Source organism: Limulus polyphemus, unplaced genomic scaffold, assembly GCF_000517525.1.
Source record: "Limulus polyphemus unplaced genomic scaffold, Limulus_polyphemus-2.1.2 Scaffold3000, whole genome shotgun sequence".
Classification (NCBI taxonomy): domain Eukaryota; kingdom Metazoa; phylum Arthropoda; class Merostomata; order Xiphosura; family Limulidae; genus Limulus; species Limulus polyphemus.
This window is the reverse complement of record NW_013668610.1, coordinates 7277-15425: the sequence shown is the minus strand read 5'-3', so window position 1 is coordinate 15425 and position 8149 is coordinate 7277.

Here is an 8149-nt window from a genome sequence, read left to right as displayed (position 1 = left end):
CCCTGTGACTGCAGTTCAATTACTCACTATCTACACACACATTATTATTGTCTTCACGTTGTCACCCTCTTTTATATACCAGACTACCTATCTAGTAAATGCTAGGGCATTCATGAAGGAACAAGATAGTTCTAGAAAATAGGTGGCGCCACACCAGTCACGTGACCTCGATGACGCAACAGTATATATGAGATGGCCAGGTAGTTTTAAAATTTAAAAAGTGCTTTTATGGTAATTACTAGACAGATGGTAAAAAATTAATCTAGTTTCCATTCTGAGATATGTAAGGGTAGAGGTATCACATATACTGTTATCGAAACAATTATATAAAACGTTTGTTTGTAGTTATACATAATGAGCTATCTGTGCTGATTCCACCAAGGGAATCGAAACCCGATTTTTTGGGTTATAACTCTGCAGACATCCGATGGTTATAAGAAAAACTCAAGAAGCTGATAAATAAATAGGAATGAAAAGTAACATTGTAAGTTAAAATAAAAATAAAAAAACTTACAAGAAGCATTAACCAACCGTTTACGCCCCCCAGTGGCACAACGGTATGTCTGTGGACTTACAACGCTAGAAACTAGGTTTCGATACCCGTGGTGGGCAGAGCACAGACAGCCCATTGCGTAGCTTTGTGCTTAATTATAAACAAACAAACAAACCATTCACAGACTAATTATTTCGTTACCTATAGATAGAAAAAATAATAAAATTCATTGGCTGTGTCTTTCGAGTTGAGATAGTTTTATATTCGTACGAACATTTGAAAAATATCGTCAATTTAGTTGTGTATGCATACTATTAAATTATCAAATATTATTAGCATGAAATTATATATATATTTCGGTAATAAAACACCAGTATGATACCTATTTAGTTGTATTCTAAATATGAATATATGTATTCCGAAATGTCCATATCAAATGTTCTCTTCAACTGTATACATGCATACTTTTCCTTTTCTCTGTTGCCATTATATTTCAGATGAAATTAAGATTTTTTGTTTCGTGATTCTATTAAAAGGAAAACTTGTTTAGCTATTCATGATAGGGGTATAGAAACTGTTCAACAAATCGAGTTTCCGAAAACGAATCGCACAAGAATGCAGTTAAGTGTACGACCAACTTTTATCACAAACATCATAGCTGGTTTTATCGTCGAACAGAAGAATCAAGTAAACACGTTTATCAAGTAGGACAGAAGAAAAGAGAATTCTGAGAAGATATGAATTATTTATGTCAGGCGTGTATGTACGCGAAGGATCAAGCCGAATGACTCGAGGTGATTTCGCGTTAATGTTATCAATATGTTCTTTCTTGAAATTGTGCCATAAAAACTATTCACATTTTCAGAAACTCCTAGCACAATAAAGACATCCTACTTATTAAAAGAGTATCCTTCTGTAAAATCAATTGAAATAATGATTTATATATGTATATTGAATAGCATTGTTTTAGTGTCTGTCCTTAAGAAAAGTTTGTTTTTTGAATTTCGCGCAAAGCTACACGAGGGCTATCTGCGCTAGCCGTCCCTAATTTAGCAGTGTAAGACTAGAGGCAGCTAGTCATCACCACCCACCGCCAACTCTTGGGATACTCTTTTACCAACGAATAGTGGGATTGACGTCACATTATAACGCCCCCACGGCTGAAAGGGTGAGCATGTTTGGTGTGACGGGGATTCGAACCCGCGACCATTGCGAGTCGAGAGCCCTAACCACCTGGCCATACCGGGCCTGTTCTGCTGCTAAACGATACTTATTTAATACTAACAGTTCAACTTTCTGAGAATTTCCTAAACTTTCCAGGGTTGGCACATTAAATTTGATTCCTTGAAATAATTAAAAGAGGTAACAATTAACGCTACCCAAGTGAAGGAAAAGCAAAGTCGTTACTTTCGATCATATTTAATTACACAAATTTGGAAAATGAACGGCCTGAGTATTTTAGATTAATATACGAAACATTGACAGAGCTAATACAAGGGACAATTAATCGTTTACGATCTCTACACATCGAATTTGCGCGCGGGGAAACGATATTTTCACTGCGATATGACCAGCCACACCAGTACGGATCACATTGACTCGACGAGTAAAATTTAATACCCTCCTCACTTTAACAATTTAACACTACGATGTACACCGATAATGGCGAATAATAAACAGCCAGAAGAGAAATAGCCTTTACACTGCTGCTTATTTTGAACCATGGATGTCACAAACGACGAGTTTTGGGTATGTGATACACCATAAAGATAAATTTAGGACAATTTAGTCATATAACACAGAATTTGAAATTAGATGATACCACATTTATTAATTCAGTACTTCAGAATGACAAGAGACCAGTTTGAGGGGGTTTCTTCAGCTCGTGGATCATCATATACACAAACGGGGCACCAACTACAGAAAGGCCAAAAGTGTAGAACCGTGATTGGTAATATGTGCAAGGTAAAACATGTTGGCTCCTTTCTATTAACTGTATGGGTATTATACATTTAAACATAATACTCTCTTCCATACACAATATTAGTATACATGTTGGAAGTGGTTTCAAGTTTCAATATCAACAAACACTGAAATGGTAGTATACATTTCACTAGGTAATTGGAACTGTTTAATACCAACACCAGTATAAGGAAACAAAGTTTGAGATAATTCCAACTAAGTTATAGAAACAACTACGCGGAGTAAAAGGATAATGACTTTGAAGACAGCACGTATTGGTTTCTAATGCTTCGCCAGCTTTTGGAGTTTAAACCTTAACTTTCAAAGTATTATACTGTATATATAAATAACGTTTCAGAGAATCTTTTGTCTCTAATCGTTCAGCCCAACTTATTAATTCTGGTATTAAACGAAAGACCTCTTGGGCAGCGTCTTATGGAAGACAAAAGATAGATCTGAAATGCCATTTTTACACGCTTCTGATTTTGGATATGCAATGAATAAATTATAAGGAATGTTGAAAAAAAAAAACATCTGTGGATAACTTGATTCTCTTCACTTATTGTAAGACATAACTTCGTAGAAAATCTACAAGATATATATTCACAAGTATTCCTATTGTTTGAACAATAATGATCTAGGTATACATCCACAAGTATTCCAGTTGTTTGAACAATAATGATCTAGGTATATATCCACAAGTATTCCTATTGTTTGAACAATAATGATGTAGGTATATATATTCACAAGTATTCCTATTGTTTGAACAATAATGATCTAGGTATATATCAACAAGTATTCCAATGTTTGAACAATAATGATCTAGGTATACATCCACAAGTATTCCTATTGTTTGAACAATAATGATGTAGGTATATATATCCACAAGTATTCCTATTGTTTGAACAATAATGATCTAGGTATATATCAACAAGTATTCCAATGTTTGAACAATAATGATCTAGGTATATATATCCACAAGTAGTCCTATTGTTCGAACAATAATGATCTAGGTATACATCCACAAGTATTCCTATTGTTTGAACAATAATGATCTAGGTATATATCCACAAGTATTCCTTTTGTTCGAACAATAATGATATAGGTATATATACACAAGTAGTCCTATTGTTCGAACAATAATGATCTAGGTATACATCCACAAGTATTCCTATTGTTTGAACAATAATGATCTAGGTATATATCCACAAGTATTCCAGTTGTTTGAACAGTAATGTTTGTTTGTTTTTAATTATGCACAAAGCTACACAAGGGCTATCTGTGCTCTGCCCACCACGAGTATCGAAACCCGGTTTCTAGCGTTGTAAGTCCGCTGTACAGACATACCGCTGTACCACTGGGGACTGAACAGTAATAATCTAGGTATACATCCACAAGTATTCCTATTGCTTGAACAATAATGATCTAGGTATACATCCACAAGTATTCCTATTGTTTGAACAATAATGATCTAGGTATATATATCCACAAGTATTCCTATTGTTTGAACAATAATGATCTAGGTATATATCCACAAGTAGTCCTATTGTTTGAACAATAATGATCTAGGTATATATCCACAAGTATTCCAGTTGTTTGAACAGTAATGAGCTTTATGTTTATTTTCAAATGAATAGACATTAAATCAACAGCGAAAAACACTGTTGATGATAGATAAGGAGTAAAATATATCTAAAGCGCTGAAAACATCTTTCCTCTGTTTGTTTGGCTAAGTCATTGTATATCGCATCTTTGTGGGGAAAAAAAAACCTTTTCTGGTGTATCCATTTCTATTTGCAATTTCCATGGTCTTTATTATAGAGCTCATGACAGGGGAGTTAGTTAGCGGGAAGGAAAGGGAACGGGGGATACAATTGGATTACGGAGACAACAAATATATTATAATAATACTTAGTTTTTGTCTGTCCTGAAAATGCGCGCGTAACTTACAATGTAAATGCGCACGTGTTAGCACTTTATTTCAACGGATGTAAATACACTGTAGTTGACATTTTGTACAACAACATATTAAAGCCTTATCAAAGTTATTAAAAATGTCTAACGTTAAGTCATAGAATAACATTAGTATATTTATTTATAGTATTAAGTACGGTACACAATTTAGTGTTATGTCTTTATCTAATATAGGTCGTACTTAATAAAGGTACAACTAATGTTAGGACTTAGGTCAGTAGACTTATAGATTTCGGTGTCTGCGATTAGAATTCTTTTGTATTATTCTAGAAATCCTGTATTTAAAGAAGCACTGTTACAACAAAAATACTAATTTGACCGCAAATGTTTTACGGGGATTTCTAATAGTAAATAATATTATTTATGAGAAAATTAACCTCCAGCAAATTGTATTCGAGGGAGCATGGCGCATTTCGTGAATACTTCTTCACAGTAAACATTGATCTCAGGAGTATGTAACTTTGGCTTTAACTAATGATTCTAAATAACATAACCTTATCAGTATCTTGACATTTTATGGTTGTATTAGATTTGGCTGTTGATTTAACATGGAAGAAAATATACGCTAACTTATTAGACAGTTGTTAGTAAATCTCTATATTTACAATTTACACCAAGGTCCCAAATCTTTGGCTCGTAATTTTGATACTTCAAGTATTAGCTCTCCTACAAGCATTTATATAATACCGATTTGTTGTTTCGTACTAAAACACGTGCTAAGAAGGTAGTCTCAATTCCCTGGCTGCAGCGTAGTGAAGTAAAATCGAAAAGAGACTTCACTAATACTTTTCCACGTCGCTCCCATGTAACCAGTACTTTGAAATGTTCTAATCAAGAAAACATTTTCTATTTCTCGGATCATGACGCATCGCGCAACATATTCATTTGTCACATCGCATCCAGACTAAAGGAGTCTTTACTATATAAAACTGACCTCTAATTAATGGGTCAAACTATTAGCACCCTCACTACTGACAAATATATAAAGATTGTGATCCATTACACCATTCTTTCAGATGCACAATTTATCGGGGGGGGGTGTTTAGGTTCATATTCCAACGAGACAAAGATCCCAAAAATACTCAAAATATGGTGAAACGATAAACTACCAATGTAAAGGCCGACGGAACACCAACAATCGTTGATTGGCCTGCACAGTCTCGACATGAACATTCTTCAAGTTGCATGGGCTTATGTCATAACCGAGATGGTCAAAAGGTTACAAAACACCGTATCTCAAATGTGGGGAGTAATATAGGACACTTAGAACGTTATTCCACTATCGTACGTATAAATTACTAATACTTTTGGGTTTTCAGTGATATTTTTAGCCGTAGCATAATGGCTCTGAATTTTGTTGTTGTTGGATTTTTTTTCAAGTACAGACTTTTAGGGCGTAGCTACGTCATCTCTTGACGTATTTGAGATCTAATTACAGTTTGGATTCAGGAGGTCAAACCATTTCGATTGACGTATTTGATTACGCTCAAGGTCTCATAGGTTAATTTACTCTAATCGTGCCTAACAGAATTTCAATTTGAGGGTAGGCTGGTAGAAAACCTGACGAGTAATAAAATCGAATCGGATGTGCGCGCGCGCCCCACACTTGGTATTACTGGCGCATAAAAATATAGCTAATAAAAAGGATATTACAGATTAATTTATTCTATTCCTGCCTAACAGAATTTTAAATGCCGTGGCTATTGAGGATTCTCTCTTATCTTTTTTACTATTAATAAATAAATAAAGCATCTGTGATTATTCGTTTCTTGCGACTCCTGTATGTGTGTCGCTTGAGCGTGACTATGATTTCCTTTATTGTATATACTCAAACATTAATCTAAAATCATTTAAATTTTTTAAAAAATTACTACAATGCCCCAAGAAACACATTCTGAGCTACCATGTATACACACAGACATGTATCAAGACAAGTATTGTCTAGTGACTCTAGTCCAAAGATCTAGAAAGAAAATGGACCCAATTGCATCAAAACACAACGATGTTCTAAGCTCAGTTATGTTAATAAATGAGGTGCGAACAAACACCGTGAAGAACATTTTATTGTCACATTAACTATAGTGTACTTCAATGATTTGAAATGATTATGGAACCTAAAGCAGCTGACGTGTGATTATGAAAGAAACTTCGATCATCCAACCCAAGAAATTAGGGGAAGTCTGCCGCATTTTAAGTACCGAGAGCAAGACCATGAAATTGTTGAAAACAGGGGATTATGACAGTCTACGTGGATATACATGCTTTTCGTAGACGTCTCGATATTGACAGGCAGCTGAACCATGAAATCTCAGCATTTCCAACATTATTATGACACAAACTTCTACAGAATGCGCCAGGAAAATATGTAGCTCAAGAAGCTGAAAACACACCATTGGAAAACAAAAAGCTCCTGCTTGGAATACAGTAAGTATTATTAAATAAAGAAACACTATAATCATCGCTGGTATAACACAAGTTCAAATGGAACATTGTACGATAAAAAGTCGGGAAGTTAAAAATCGCTGTCAGAAAACAGTTCGAATTCTCTTCTGCTCAGTCAACCACGTCAAGCGAAAGGTATTGCTTTGTGATACACACAAAATTATGCTTTGTTTAAGTTCATGATTCACATTATAGGTCCTATTGCAAAAGAATGTTTATTGTTCTTTGCAAGTTGCTTTCTTGGACCAGAAATAAAAATATTTATATTATACATCGATATTAGAAGCTGAAAGGTGATTGGCTTGAGTATATCTTATAGGTCAGCGTTTCTCAAGCTGGGATCCGCAAGTCATGTCAAAACTTTAATAAAAATATTTATATTATACATCTATATTAGAAGCTGAAAGGTGATTGGCTTGAGCATATCTTATAGGTCAGCGTTTCTCAAGCTGGGATCCGCAAGTCATGTCAAAACTTTAATAGAAATATTTAAAAAATATGATTTATAGATAAAAAAATATTTTTCGTAAAATTAAATTTATATTAATTAAAACATTTAATTTAGGAATACAGCTTTTTAAACAAAAATAGATCGATAGGTTTGGGTCCGCGATAAAAAAACTTAATTATAAAGGGGTCCTAGGGTTAGTAAAGTTTGAGAATTACTGGTATAGGCAATTACAATTATACTACCTTTCCTTTATGTTAAGTATTTTATTAGTCATTAATTGGATTTTGTATGTTTCACAATGTATAAGTAAGTTTGAAGAAATGGCTCACTTTCAAACTCTCATTATAGTTTCTGATATAGGCATTTTATAACGGAAGTGGACGGTCTTATCTATAATGCTATTGTAACATTAATAATTATGATATTCAGAACACTGAAACAGTAAAAAAAATAATGTCTTCTTCATAATTACAAAGAGCTATCATCACAGTCATGTATTACACAGATTTAAAGTTACAATGGAAAATACACACATTGAAGATTTATTGACAAGTTTATTCTAGCCGATTATTTGGCGAAACACAACCACCCTCTACCAGCTTAAAAGTGTACGTGTACATCCCTGGGTTTCTATGTGTTTTAATGCACAGATGTACAGTGAGCTATCTGTGTAGGTCCGCTGCCGGGTTCGAACCTCGAATTATAGCGCTGTAAGCCGTTAAGCTTGATGTTGAGCCACCAAGCTACCGGGAGACTCATCTCTGCGAGGTAATAATCTAGTATATAGTACAAGTTATTCATGATTGTTTTTGTTTGTTTGGAATTTT